This window comes from Hyperolius riggenbachi, chromosome 10 (assembly GCF_040937935.1).
Source record: "Hyperolius riggenbachi isolate aHypRig1 chromosome 10, aHypRig1.pri, whole genome shotgun sequence".
NCBI lineage: Eukaryota > Metazoa > Chordata > Amphibia > Anura > Hyperoliidae > Hyperolius > Hyperolius riggenbachi.
In genome coordinates, this window is record NC_090655.1 from 203,662,055 (window position 1) to 203,678,096 (window position 16,042).

At 45.9% G+C, this 16,042-nt stretch overlaps 1 long non-coding RNA gene across 1 annotated transcript; it reads right to left on the reverse strand.

Annotated features, from left to right (window-relative positions):
• Window positions 1-7,920: 7,920 nt before the first annotated feature.
• LOC137536211 (uncharacterized) lies at window positions 7,921-14,954 on the reverse strand. The gene is made up of 3 exons (XR_011024543.1): window positions 14,817-14,954; window positions 9,754-9,871; window positions 7,921-8,279 (listed from the first exon to the last, which is right to left on the reverse strand). It is a non-coding gene; the product is annotated as an uncharacterized lncRNA (long non-coding RNA).
• Between the last annotated feature and the right edge of the window lie 1,088 nt (window positions 14,955-16,042).

The following is a 16,042-nucleotide window of genomic DNA, read 5'->3' on the forward strand; positions in this document are numbered from 1 at the left end:
GCGTGATTACGCCAATCACGGCAGAAAATCCGCGTGGTTGCGTGGACGCGGACGAAAATTTGCATGCGGCAGGGCCGAATGCGGATTTTTTTTTGCAACCACGCGGATTGCCGAATTCGTGGATGAGGCACATCCGAGCATCCCTGTTTGAGGGCTCAGAGGAGATGTTTGGGGGTGATGATGATGATGATGATGAGGTGGGGGACCGTCCCTATGTGCCATCACCAGCACAGTTGGTTAAAGGCAGCTCGTCATCGGAGGAGGAGGTGTCTCTGGCACACAGGCGCGGCAGTAGCATGGCGGCCAGCACAGGGCATGGAAGGCAAAAGCCACAGCCTTCTGCTTCAATACAATACAATACAATAACATTTCTATAGCGCTTTTCTCCAATAGGACTCAAAGCGCTTAGGCTCTCTCAGATTCAGTAATTAGTAGGATGGAGTATTCACACAACAAAAGTTATATTTCTGCAAATGCCAAACTGAACAGGTGGGTTTTCAGTCTAGATTTAAACACCTCTAGAGATGGAGCTGTCCTGATCTGTTGAGGTAAGGAGTTCCAAAAAATAGGGGCAGCATGACAGAAGACTCTGGGACCAACAGTTTCCAAGTGGACTCTGGGTATGACTAGATTATTAGAACCTGTGGATCTGAGAATGCGGGGATTACTACGCAGCTGCAACATTTCTTTCATGTATCCAGGGCCCAGATTATTCCGTGATTTAAATGTCAGTAGGCCGATCTTGAATAGAACCCTCCATTCTATGGGTAGCCAGTGAAGGGAGTGCAGGACTGGCGTTATGTGGCAGTGACGGGGTTGGTTGGTTAGCAGTCTGGCAGCAGTGTTCTTTATCAGCTGTAGGCGGTACAAGTCCTTTTTTGGAAGGCCAGTGTAGAGAGCATTGCAGTAGTCCAGTCGGGAGGTAATGAAGGCATGAACTAAAGTTGGTAGATCTTCTGGGGGGGGGGGGGGGGGGGGGGGAGGTGCTTGATTTTTGCAATGTTCTTAAGGTGAAAATAGGATGATTTCACCACAGCAGAGATGTGAGTTCTGAAGTCTAAATTTCCATCAATTAGAAATCCCAGGCTACGCACATGATTAGAGCTGCGTAGATCCGTGCTTCCTATTCCCAGTGGTGAAGACTGCAAGTTAAGTTGTTTTGTTGTCATGTGCTGCCCTCCGATCAGAAGGACTTCAGTTTTGTCTGCATTTAGTTTCAGGCAGTTGTCATTCATCCATTGCTGTAGTAGTTCACGTAAGCAGGCGTTTATAGTTGGAGTTGGGTCTGTCACACCAGGCTTGAAGGAAAGATATAGTTGCTTCAGCCGCCACCACCACCCGCACCAAAGCTCCTCCCAAAAAAAAAACAGCCCTCCAAAGGCAAAAAAGCTCCTCAGCCTTCAAGCTTGAAGGGCAAGTTGAAATCCCCAGTCTGGCGGTACTTCACTGTGTGCATTGACGACAAGACCCGTGCCATTTGCCACAGTTGCGGTGCCAGCCTGAGCAGAGGTCGCGATCTGAACAAGTTGGGTACCTCGTGCCTGCAGACCCACTTGGAGACCAAACATTTTCAGGACTACAGTGAGTTTCTGAAGCTGAAGGGAGGTGGCACAGGCAGTGGTCAGAGCCAGACAGCCACTGCACAGACTTCAGCAGCAGCAGCAGCAGCAGCATCATCCCACCCTCCTGCTCATCCAGCATCAGCAGCAGGAGCACAGAGAGTCACTGCTCCCCCCCCCCCCCCCCCGGGCAGCCAGTCCTCAGTGGCTTCATCTGCTCCCTCCACAGTCGCCTGCTCATCCTCCCGTGCAGGCAAACGCCACCAGACCCTGCTCAGCGAGTCCTTTCCTGGTGTGACCAAGGTTCTGCCTCCCACCAACAGGTGCATCCGGGTGCTGAACGGATTGCTTGCCCGGGCCACGTGCTCCCAGCTCCTGCCATAATCCTTTGTGCAGGAGGGGAGTGACATCAGAATGCTCCAGCAGTACGGGATCCCAGAGTTGCAAATCCCCAGCCGCCACTACTTCTCCCACACGGCGATCCCAGCACTGCACCGCTTTGCAATAGCGAACGTGGGCCGCACGCTCGGTCACGCCGTGAGTGAGCAGATCCACGTCACCATGGACTCATGGAGGAGCCGTTTCGGGACAGAGCGCTACCTGTCCTTCGCGGCCCACTGGGTCAGCCTACTGGAATGTGCCAGCGAGGAAGCAGCAGGTCCATCCTCAGGCACATCAGCAGCAGCAGCGGCCCCAGTTATCCACTATGTGGTGCCACCACGCGGGGTCAGGGGAGAAGCCACGGCTCCCGCCGCCAAGCGACCCCACATCAACAGCAGCGTGAAGGCCCGCCACTGCCAAGCGCTGCTGGAGATGAGAAGCCTGGGGAAGAACATTTTGACGGCAGCCAACATGCTCCGCTACCTCAGGGAGCAGGAGCAGACATGGCTGACCACCAGAGGCCTCAGAGTCGGATTGGTGGTGTCTGACAATGCGGCAAACCTGCTGGCTGCCATCACCAGGGGACACTTGACCCACATCCCCTGCTTGGCCCATGTCCTAAACCTGGTGGTGCAGAAGTTCATGCGCACGCAATGCAAGCTCAGGAGGATGCCTGCATCTGCATGATCCTGGACCCACAGCTGAGGGGGAAGGTGGCTCAGTTCTTGCCTGCTGGAGACCGTGAAAAAAGGAGTTGCAAGAGATCCTTGTTTGGCGATTGGAGGATGCCTTCCCCCAGCCTTCCACCCCCTCTGTCCCTGTCCAGCCAGCACAGCAGCCGCTGCCTGCAGCCAGCAGCAGCAGCAGCATCAGGCGTCCAGGAGACCTGCTGTCCTTGACAAAGGCTCTCTACATGACAGTAGAGCAGCCGAGAGAGGAGGTGCGTACAGCAGCATCCTCCTCTCAAAGGCACAGCCAGCGCCTGACCCGGAGGGTGGCCGACTACATGGGGTCCTTCAGTGGGCTTGACACCGGCGAGGAGCCTGTGGACCCCTTGGAGTACTGGGTCGAGCGGTTGCAGATCTGGAGTGAGCTGACGCAGTACACCCTGGAAGTCCTGTCTTGCCCCCTTCCAGCGTGCTGTCCGAGAAGTGCATCAGTGCAGCCGGAGGCGTGGTCATGGAGAAGCGCTCTCGTCTGTCCACAGAGTCTGTGGACAGACTCACATTCCTTAAGATTAACCAGGCCTGGATTTGAGGCACCGTCCAGGCACCTGTTGTCGGTGAGAGAAGGACATGAGGTGCCTGGAAATAATTTTTTCACAACATCAACCTTCAGTTCTAATTTGGCCTGGTTTTTCTGTAGGTGCTGTGGTACCACGGCCAGGTACCATGGCCAGTTACATTGCCTGCTGCCAAACGTCACTCCTCCTGCTGCTGGATTTAACCTCCTGCTATCTGTGTTCCCACCACCAGGGTCCACCGAATTTTGCGCCATTAGCTATTACGCCACTACAATAGCTAAATTTTTTTTGTAATATATATATATATATATATATATATATATATATATATATATATATATATATATATATATATATATATGTGTGTGGTGTGTATATATATATATATATATATATATATGTGTGTATATACAGTATATATATATATATATATATATATATATATATATATATATATATATATATATAATCACTGAGATGTCTGGATTGAAAACTGTGCTGTCCCAGTTGTGTATTGAACACAATGTGGGCTTCATGACTGCTGTCCGGAACCTCCAGCTGTATGGTGTTTATTATTACAGCCGTGGTACCAACGCTAGAGACCATGGCCCGTTACATTGCCTGCTGCCAAACGTCACTCCTCCTCCTGCTGCTGCTGTATTTAACCTCCTGCTGTCTGTGTTCCCACCGCCAGGGTCCACAGAATTATGCACTGCTGCCATGCACTACTAGCTATTACGCCCCTACAATAGCTACATTTTGTTGTAAAAAAAAAAAATATGAGGTGTCTGGGTCCAAAACCGTGCTGTCCCAGCTGTGTATTGGACACAATGTGGGCTTCACGACTGCTGTCCGGAACCTCCTGCTGTATGGTGTTTTTTATTACAGCCGTGGTACCAACAATAGGAACCATGGCCCCGTTACATTGCCTGCTGCCACACGTCACTCCTCCTCCTCCTGCTGCTGCTGTATTTAACCTCCTGCTGTCTGTGTTCCCACCGCCAGGGTCCACAGAATTATGCGCTGCTGCCATGCGCCACTAGCTATTATGCCACTACAATAGCTACATTTTGTTGTAAAAAAAAATTATGAGGTGTCTGGGTTGAAAACTGTGCTGACCCAGCTGTGTATTGGACACAATGTGGGCTTCACGACTGCTGTCCGGAACCTCCTGCTGTATGGTGTTTATTATTACAGCCATGGTACCAACGCTAGGTACCATGGCCCGTTACATTGCCTGCTGCCACACGTCACTCCTCCTCCTCCTGCTGCTGCTGTATTTAACCTCCTGCTGCCTGTGTTCCCACCACCAGGGTCCACAGAATTATGCGCTGCTGCCATGCGCCACTAGCTATTACGCCACTACAATAGCTACTTTTTTTGTTAAAAAAATATATATATGTATTTCTGAGGTGTCTGGGTTGAAAACTGTGCTGTCCCAGTTGTGTATTGGACACAATGTGGGCTTCATGACTGCTGTCTGGAACCTCCTGCTGTTGGTGTTTATTACTACAGCTGTGGTACCAACGCTAGGTACCATGGTCCGTTACATTGCCTGCTGCCAAACGTCACTCCTCCTGCTCCTGCTGCTTCTGTATTTAACCTCCTGCTGTCTGTGTTCCCACCTCCAAGGTCCACAGAATAATGCGTTGCTGCCACACACCACTAACTATTACGCCACTACAATAGCTACATTTTTTTGTTAAAATATATATATATATATATATATATATATATATATATATATATACAATTTGAAAGATAGAACTGCGCTCCACAGAAAAACAATGTATAATAAAATTGCTCTGTAGGGGATCGCAGCTGGTTTCAGAGTCACCTCACTCCAATATACACACAATATCACAAGTCACTTGCTGCGCTTACTTAGTCTTAATCTCAAGCAGAGAAATTACCCCTATAAAGAGACAAAATAAACAGAGCGCACATAGTGCTCAACGCTGTATAGACAAGTTGCAACTTCCACCTCGTGCTGCACTCCAGGGGGATGTGCCTTCACCAATGGGAAACAAAGTTCCCCCCTCTGTGAATCCACTCACCGGATAGCAGCTTGGTACATTGCACGTAAATATACAGTGATCCACGCTCCTCTAGACGATCTCAACTTAAAATTCCTTTATTAAAATCAGTAAAAAGGCAATCCAAGATACACCGGACATCAAAGCAGCTCTTGGCCGCGGATACAAGGCGCTCCGTCCTCACTTGGCTTGCCTGTGCTTCCGGAATGTCAGCGTGCTGCCTGGGCTCCAGATATTTACGTGCAATGTACCAAGCTGCTATCCGGTGAGTGGATTCACAGAGGGGGGAACTTTGTTTCTATTCCCATTGGTGAAGGCACATCCCCCTGGAGTGCAGCACGAGGTGGAAGTTGCAACTTGTCTATACAGTGTTGAGCACTATGTGCGCTCTGTTTATTTTGTCTCTTTATAGGGGTCATTTCTCTGCTTGAGATTAAGACTAAGTAAGCGCAGCAAGGGACTTGTGATATTGTGTGTGTATATATATATATATATATATATATATATATATATATATATATATATATATATATATATATATATATATATACATATATATATATATTTCTGAGGTGTCTGGGTTGAAAACTGTGCTGTCCCAGTTGTGTATTGGACACAATGTGGGCTTCACGACTGCTGTCCAGAACCTCCTGCTATTACTACAGTCATGGTACTAACGCTAGGTACCATGGCCCGTTACATTGCCTGCTGCCACACGTCACTCCTCCTCCTGCTGCTGCTGTATTTAAACTCCTGCTGTGTGTGTTCCCACCTCCCAGGTCCGCAGAATTATGCGCTGCTGCCATGCGCCACTACCTATTACGCCACAAATTTAGCTATGCTGTTGAAGAAAATTTTTTACAACACTTGAGTTCTGCAAGGGAAAAAAACAATAAGTTGGGTACAAGAGGAGGAATATGAAAAAAATGGTAAAGAAGAGGAAAAAGAAGAAGAATAACCAGGTGAAGAAGAAGCAGGAGAAGCAGAATAAGAAGGAGGAGGAGGAGGTGGAGGAGGAGGTGAAGAAGAAATGAAGAAAAAAAGTTTTCCATCAAAATTTTTTTTAAAATTACACCTATTTCATTGTGATTTCCCTTTAAAAAATTGTTTTAACGCCATCCGAATTAGTGATCACGACTATTACCCGAATTCAATTACCGAATTTGAATTCGAATCAAATTAAATGGTTGTGATCACAGCCGAATCCGAATTTGACCCGGACCCGAATTCTAATGTACTCGAATCGAATTTGGGTACATTCGATCACCACTGGTGCTAGGTACCTGGAACAATGTACCACATCTGGTGGTCTTGTCCAATAGCTGTATAAATCAGGGCTGGTATTTTGATACTGAATGCACTTTTTGTCTGCCTGCTGCAGCCATTCATTAGAGTTTTAGCATCCTTGCCTGCCCTACCATCCCTAATCCCAAGTGATCTCACTGACACAGTTTTGTAGCCGTGTGGTGTTGTATGCCACACCTTGATGCCATTGCAGGATTGTGATTGTTGTGTGTGCCTGGGTAGCATGGTGTGTGGGCAAGGTTTCCATCCCCGATATTTTTTTCTTATTTTGTTTAGTTTACTGTAGTTTTGTTTTTGTGCATTTATTAATGAAACAATACTATTTTATTATATTAGAGTTGTGTAATAAATTGGAGCATACACCTCCTTTTTTCACTTTTTTGCATATAAAATTAAAAAATGTGTGACCCCAGTACTCCAAATCACCCTACCAAAAGATCCCAATTGTTATTTATTTATTAAACGTACAGTAAAATGAAACATATTGTCACATCAGGATGATATCACAAACTTATACAATTTATGATAGCTGCCACCAAAACATACTGTACTGTATATAGCTTCCCAACTTTGCACTATAAGTAACCCTAAGACCCCCCTGGTGGCACCTAACCCTACCCCCCTGGTGGTGCCTAACCCTAAGACCCCCCTGGTGGTGCCTAACCCTAAAACCCCCTGGTAATTACTGTGACCAAACTTCTCCCTGCTCTCACACAGAATCCTCCCCTGGTGGTGCCTAACCCTAAGACCCCCCCCCCCTTCCCAGTGGTGCCTAACTCCAAGTCTCCCCCACTCGTGATGACTAAACCTAACACCCCCCTCCGCATCAAAAATCTTGGCTACAAAGGGGGCCCCCTTTTGTAGCAGAATTAAAAACCTTGTAGCCGAATCAAAAATCTCGGCTACAAAGGGGTGCCCTTTTGTAGCCAAATCAAAAACCTTGTAGCCCGAAATGAAAACTTGGGCACCCTTTTAACTACCTTGTAGCCGAGTTTTGTAGAAACAACAATGAAGTCTATGGAGGCGTCCTTTTAATATAGATGGCTCAGGCGCCCTTAAACTGATTCTGGGAAATATGAAAGCTGCATCCTTATTTCCTTTTACAACTTAGCAATGCCTAGCTGCCATACTAATTTTTAGGCTTCAGTAGTATCATATATGTAGAACATGTGTGTAATAAGTAAAGGCAGAGCCAGATCATAACACTAGATCTGCTTGGTCAATTGGTTAGGGAATGTAAACATTTTAGTCATAGGATCAGCATGACCGGGCCAGTTTAACATCCAATGGGGCCCCAGGGCAAAGGTAACCTGCTACCCCACCCCAACAAATTCAGCCCCCAGGGCCTCAGTGCCAGCTGATGCCCCCTCAATCTTCCCCTCAACTACTCCATGCTTCCTGACTCTGCACGATCGCAGCATTGTATCTCATCTGCACTGGCTCCCTGTCCTCTTCCTGCTGCCTGCTTTTTCTGACCCAGTGTTATGTGCAAACGTGATGACCTGTGCTGGGTCACAAGACATAGGCAGTGGGGTGAAGATGGGGAGCACAAATGAATGAAATAGCACACCGGTTGCTGGGACAGGTGAGATGCAATTTTGCTACTGTGCAGGGGCCTTGGGGAGCACTATACGTGGAAGATTGCAATGTTCTAACACATTTTTATATATCTGAAGAGCAGAATAATAGTGATGAATATTGCAGTTGTCAGTTTGGTGATCTTCTTTTGTTCAAGGTGATGAATGATATGATGACCTATAAATAAGAAAAAAGAGAGATGAATGATCTTTCTGTGTTTTACAGGGTTACATTTTACAGAGAACGAAAGGATGCCTGCAGGGGGCTGCAAGAAGCCCTCTCAAATACGAATACCTCTATTTATCACTGAAGTGTCTGTCTTGTCTCACTCTCCCCATGTCTTTCTCACCCCCTCTCCCTGGTATATCCTCTCTCCCCTTTACCCCATCTTTCCCCTTCCTATGTCTGTGTTTTATTTCAGTATGGATTTGCAAAATAAAATATTGCAATCCTGGTCAGGTATCTCTCACCTATTTCTGTGTTGCCTCCCATTCAGGATTATAACTACAAATGATGGGGCCCCTCAGCAAAGCTTTAATGGGGCCCCCATAATGTTCACACCCTTTCCTTTGCCTACCCCTGGTAACCCTCACAGCTTGGGGCAGAGGCGGCCTTAGAGTATGCAGGGCCTGGGCTACACCTTGCAAGGGTCAAAAAACAAGTGTGGACATCATAATGTGGCCATCATCATCTTCACACACATAACAAGTGTAGCTACAAAACACCTGATCTGAAAGATGGACTCCTATATCAGAGGGAGAGAAGTACCCTCTTTCCCTTTTGAACATGCTTTAAATATAAGCCCTACCACAAAAATAAGCCCTAGTGGGAAGTTAAAGCGGAAGAAGAGGCAGCCAGTAAGTAAGGACACAGTGGTGCAGTGCCAATCCAGCACTGATCCTGTCATCCCAGCACACAGCAAGGTTATCAGCTTTCAAATCCATGAACATCACAGTACAAAGGAACAGGAAATGTTCTGCTGAGACACTTCCTAATCGAAATATAAGACATTCCCTGAAATTAAGCCCTAGCACATCTTTTAGAGCAAAAATGAATATAAGACACTGTCTTATTTTCGGGGAAAGACGGTAGTAGTTGTGCCCCCCCTTACAGCAATGCCCCTCCACCCCTCCCCTCATATCCCCACTGACTTCTCTCACTCTTTCCCTTTCCTCTCCTTTTTTCCTACTCTTCTCTTCCGCACAGACACAATTACACATGTCTCTTCCCCTTTACTGTATTTCACTTTCCTCTCCCCATCTTTCCCTTTACTCCCTTCAGTCTCGTTCTACCACTCTCCTATCTCTTTCTTATTCTAACTACTATTTATAGAATTATACATCATTATGATTTTTTAATTATGTTTGCCATTTTTAAAAAAGATGGGGAATAATTGAGAACAATGTGTGGCAAAACAAAGTGTCACAATTATTATGCAGGCTTATTTGCCATCTTATAAATATACTCCTTACAGTTACATGTGTTTAAAGGCACAGTCCACCTTTAGTCCTTATGTGAAGTGTCTGTATTTGGTTGACCTTACTGCTCAGTGAAACTTTCCTTTAGTTTGTATTCAGAGTTACACAAGCATATCAATATCACATAGAATTGTTCACACCTATAAGATGCTTAAAACAAAGTAGATTCCTACCTCAGATTAGGACCACTTGAGGATAACAGGTTAGTTTAAAACAACCAATAGCAAAGCAGGAGATCGATACCAGCAAATTTGATGCAATATATGTGCACAATATTGCTTCTGTAGTATCCTGTAAAATGATGGAGAGGGAGAAATAAAAATCAATTCCTTCCAAGACATCTATGTACATTGCAAGACATTTTATGAAACTTAAATTCCCTAAAGTAAAATGTAAGTGCCTATATAAAAGAAACTTAGAAATAATTTCCTGTTTGAAAATACTAATTCAATGCAGAAAGCAGTGCATGTATTCATTGCAATGCTGTCCAGGGTAATCTCTCTGCTTGGTCTCTTCACTCTGCTCCCCTCCTTCTCTGCTGAAATGACTCACCCATTGTCAAGGCAACATGTCTACTGCGTGTATTCAATACAGGTTCACTGTTGCAGGGTCATTTCTTCAACCATTTCACATTCCTGGGTTTTAAATCTTATGATTTGTAGGGGAAGGGGATGGTGGCCCGGGTGGTAAAAATGTCTGATTGGTGTCCAGTCCCACCTGATTTAAGGGTGGAGAGTCAGAGTGGCACCATGGTAAAGTATAGGGGGATACACAAATGGACTGTATAGTTTGCGTTAAACCCAAACGGTGAGCAACAATGTGTTTGTCCATCACTAGTCACAGAGAGTTAATGTCTTAGCAGCACAGAGAAGGTTGGGAGGGGCATGTGATTAGCTTTGTGTTCACAGTAAAATACTAGCTGGCCCCCCTCTCAGCTGTTCATGTTAATGTTGGTGATGTTTGTATGGAGGAAAGAGAATGGACAGATACTGTGTTTCCCCTAAAGTAAGACATCCCCTGAAAGTAAGCTCTTTCTTATGTTTCGAGCATGCTCAATATATAAGACATCCCCTTAAAATAAGACCTCTCAACAGAGAGGAGAAGAGGCGGGGACACAGCCGTGCAGTAGGAAGAGGCAGCCAGGAAGCAGTGAGTGGATGACTCATCCCTGCTCAATGTCATGCTCGGTTGCCTTCTCAATCCACCAGTACTTCTGTCACTCTCTCCCCTCCCCTCTGCAAGCCCCTCTGGTGAGCGAGATGTGCTGGCTGCTGTCATCTGTCTTATTTGCTCGGGGAGGGGGGGGGAGGGGGGGGCTCAGACAAGGTAGCAGTGGCAGGATTCTCAAGTATGTGGCTGTCCTCTCCTTAATCATTAGATTTGAGTTAAATCAAAGTGTGATTCTGGGAGTAGAAATCAACCTCAGCAAACAGTACAGTGACTTTGCCATTGCCTTGCATCATTTGTCTTTTATCAGCAAATGTAAAGTGATTCAGATACACATTTTCTGCACAAATACTACTGTTACATTTTCCTAATAGCCATGTGTTCTTCCTTGCTGTGTTTCCCCAAAAATAAGACCTCCCCTGAGCCCTAGCACATGTTTTGGAGCAAAAATGAATATGACACTGTAGCTGTATCCAGTGGCTGGATAGTGTACTGGTTAAGGGCACCGCTTTGACATGGGGGACCAGTGTTCGAATCCTGGCAAGGGTTAGTACCTATTCAGTAAGGAGTTCAAGGCAAGACTCCCTAACACTGCAGGGTGGCCTCTTGAGCGCATCCCAGCGACTGCAGCTCTTGAGTGCTTTGAGTCTGAACAAATGTTCGGATTATTATTATTTTCAGGGAAACAAGCTTCTGATCTTGGCACAGGAAGACAGTTTCAAAAAAATCAAAAAGCCAGGCAAAGAATATTATTATTATAGCACAAATTGTTTATGTGCACTGTATACATTATGGTATATTCCACACAATAGGCATTGAAAGAAATGAACTAGGGCTTTAACTCCTTTTGCACTTTTCCCTTTTTATTGTTCAGCCCCCAAACTGCCAATACTGATTTGCTGCTGCTTCTGGATATGACAAGTGGCATCATGGAGGAACCCACATATAGAGGTGTGCCAGCTGGCACCAGACTGGGTTATTAGCTTATGTGCCTAATTATCTCATGAATTATCTCTCCTTATTTGTTTATCTCATGCATTAGCACTCCTTACAGTTAAGGTGAAAAATAAGTAACCTTTGTGAATCAACCCCATTATGTGGTGCAGACTGCAGAGTATCCAATTAGTTTACGATGAGCCTGAACCACTAGGATTTTGTAAGGGACTAAAGGAAACCTAAAACCCCACTTGCTAAAAAGCCGTACTAAATAAAATTCTGCCTTCTTAAAACATAAAGTATTTGCAATCATTCATATTATGTGAGCAAAAAGAATCCCCAATGATGCATCTGTTCTGAATATACAAATAATTCCTTTGTGTCTCTGAAAGCAAGACACACATCACACACATCCACCACTGCTGTTTACTAAGGGGACTTTAGGCTCCTTTTGTTTCTTACAAAATCTTAGTGGTTCTGGCTCACCATTAACTAACTTGGTATTGTGCAACACTTGCTTTCTGAACTTTCATCTCATAGAGCCATATGAATCCATGCCTTGCACCAATGAGGACCAACAAGTCCGAAACAGGTTCTGGTATTGTGCCTTGCTTTCATGGATATAAAGGAATAGTTTGTTCTGTATTTTGTATGTATTCTTTATTTTGTATATACCTTTTTCTATATTAATATGTACCCCATGTTTGTTTCTTACTTTGTACAGCACCACAAAATATGTTGGTGCTTTATAAATCAACTAGTAGACCCAGCCTATTCAAAAACGGGCTCTAGGTCTACGGCCGCCGCCAGTGCATATGCGCGCACGCTGCGCACGCAACCACCGCGCGCCCGCACCCGTCCACCTTGCTCGCCTGCACCCGCCCACTAGTGTTGGGCGAACAGTGTTCGCCACTGTTCGGGTTCTGCAGAACATCACTCTGTTCGGGTGATGTTCGAGTTCGGCCGAACACCTGATGGTGTTCGGCCAAACTGTTCGGCCGTATGGCCGAACTAAGAGCGCATGGCCGAACGTTCCCCGAACGTTCGGGTAGCGCTGTGATTGGCCGAACGGGTCACGTGGTTCGGACCCGAACGCGCTCTGATTGGCCGAACGGGTCACGTGGTTCGGGTAAATAAATACCCGATCCACGTCATTTCTCCACCATTTGTCTGTGGGTTTAGCTTTGGGTAGGCAGGCAGGGTAGTTCTCTCTCCAGCCAGGCTAGCCAGGGTCCCCCCAGTCATTGTGTCGCTGCTGGGAACAGTAGTACACCGCTCACCCACACTATATAGCATTGTGTTTACTGCCACTCTGTGTCTCTGCTGGGAACAGTAGTACACCGCTCACCCTGTATAGCATTGTGCTCTGTGTCGCTGCTGGGAACAGTAGTACACCGCTCACCCACACTATATAGCATTGTGTTTACTGCCACTCTGTGTCTCTGCTGGGAACAGTAGTACACCGCTCACCCTGTATAGCATTGTGCTCTGTGTCGCTGCTGGGAACAGTAGTACACCGCTCACCCTGTATAACATTGTGCTCTGTGTCGCTGCTGGGAATAGTAGTACACCGCTCCCCCACACTATATAGCATTGTGTTTACTGCCACTCTGTGTCTCTGCTGGGAACAGTAGTACACCGCTCACCCACCACTGAATAGCATTGTGCTCTGTGTCGCTGCTGGGAATAGTAGTACACCGCTAACCCACCACTGTATAGCATTGTGCTCTGTGTCGCTGCTGGGAACACTAGTACACCGCTCACCCACACTATATAGCATTGTGTTTACTGCCACTCTGTGTCTCTGCTAGGAACAGTAGTACACCGCTCACCCACCACTGTATAGCATTGTGCTCTGTGTCGCTGCTGGGAACAGTAGTACACCGCTCACCCACCACTGTATAGCATTGTGCTCTGTGTCGCTGCTGGGAACAGTAGTACACCGCTCACCCACCACTGTATAGCATTGTGCTCTGTGTCGCTGCTGGGAACAGTAGTACACCCCCGCTCACCCACACTACATAGCATTGTGTTTACTGCCACTCTGTGTCTCTGCTGGGAACAGTAGTACACCGCTCACCCACCACTGTATAGCATTGTGCTCTGTGTCCCTTTTCCTGGAACCTCTTATCTGTATTACATTTATGACTGCATGGCGGCAAAAAGCATGCTATCCGCACGCTTCTTGTCCTCATGCAAGGCCTGGGTTGTTGTGTCTCAAAGCGTGGCCTTCTCCTCCTGCGCCTCCTCCTGTTCCATCACGTGTGCTGCTGCTGGGTTAGCGTTGCCGGTCCCTTTTTACGGAACCTCTTATCTGTATTACATTTATGACTGCATGGCGGCAAAAAGCATGCTATCCGCACGCTTCTTGTCCTCATGCAAGGCCTGGGTTGTTGTGTCTCAAAGCGTGGCCTTCTCCTCCTGCGCCTCCTCCTGTTCCATCACGTGTGCTGCTGCTGGGTTAGCGTTACCGGTCCCTTTTCCTGGAACCTCTTATCTGTATTACATTTATGACTGCATGGCGGCAAAAAGCATGTTACCTGTGCAAAGAAAACAGACATTTCCCGCATATAAAAGACAGTTTTCCCTTTGAAACTTTAAAATCGATTTTCTCAAAAACTATAAGCTCTTTTTGCTAATTTTTTTTCCTCTCTTACCCACTCCCAAGGTGCACATACCCTGTAAATTTGGGGTATGTAGCATGTAAGGAGGCTTTACAAAGCACGAAAGTTCGGGTCCCCATTGACTTCCATTATGTTCGGAGTTCGGCGCGAACACCCGAACATCGCGGCCATGTTCGGCCTGTTCGGCCCGAACATCTAGATGTTCGCCCAACACTACCGCCCACCTCGCTCGCCTGTCCAGCTCCCTGGTCCCAGCTGTCTGTTACTGCGCACATGCGCAGTAATAAAAATCCTGGGACACAGGGACAAAACTGCTGGACGCAGCGACACTTAGCTTTTATTAGGTAGGATAATAATAATATTCAAAATGCATCATGGAAAAATCTTTCGTGCTCACATAAAGCAGAACAATTGCAATACCTTCTGTTTTAAGAAGGCAATGTTACATTTTACGCATTAGATTTTGTATAAAATAAAGTAACCATGTGTAGCTTGAAAGTATATCTTACTGTAGTTGCATAACACTGTGATGTATAGTGGTATTGCTTCACACATGCAGCATCAGGAATTGCAAGAATATCAAGGAAGTTAAATGCGAGACTAACAACACTGACAATGAAATTCACTGTGGTCAGTGCAACTTTAAATATTGTCTGTGGAAAAAAAAAACACATTCTACAATAAGCATTGCTACAAGATAGCACATGGCATAAAACAGCATCACAAGACTTTTTCCATTTCAGGATTATGTGCTACAGAATTCCCAACTAGCCCAGAGCCACTAAGAAAGTAAAAGAGGCTGAGAGAAACCAAAACGCCCTCCTATTAAAAAGCAATCCGTGCGCAATCAGCATTAGGTGGTCGTAGAGTGGTTAAGAAGGTAAATTATACTCAGGATCATGTATGATAATTTATCTGTAGAAAGAGAAGGCTCCGCACAATGCCGTATCCAAAATTGTATCTGCCTTTATTAAATCAAGTAATAAACAATCACCTCGCTGAATGTGTTTTACTTGATTTAATAAAGGTGGATACAATTTTGGATACGGCATTGTGCAGAGCCTCCTCTTTCTACTTGTACTTCTTGGGTTTGAGTCTCCCGGGTTCCTGCACTGCCTTGGACACTGAGGTTGAGCGGAATTAACATTTTACTTCATGATAATTTATCTGTTGAGATTATTACATAAAGCTAAAAATGCTTACAGCATCGCTGACCGTAAAGGTGGCCATTAACGATACAATCCCCTGAAGGATATAATACCTTAAGGCTTGTACACACGCCGTACTAAAGGCAACGACGGGTCCGTCGTCACCTCCCGCCGGGCGGATCGTTCAGAAACAGCCTTATCAGTCTGCCGACAGACTGTACACACGCTGTACTGTCTGCTGAAAACCCGCCCAGCGGGTGGTGACGATGGACCCTTCGTTGCTTTTAGTACGGCGTGTGTACGAGCCTTTAGGCCCATTAGCGGAAGAAAAACTACTAAACAATCTAATCAGATTAATCCAAAAAAGTAATCTCGCTGCACCGGTGGTGAAGTAAAAGTCCAATCTTTATTGCAGCTCCTTTCATCACTTGTAATCTAGTTATCTTTATATCTATAAGTATAGATGATTTGTCTTTTTTTTAGCAAGGGGACAAGGGGTTAAAATGGCTCGGGAGGGGAGACCCCATGTCATTTTTTTTTATTACCACTCTGAACATAAAAAATGTTTAAAAAATAGGAAAAGTTGC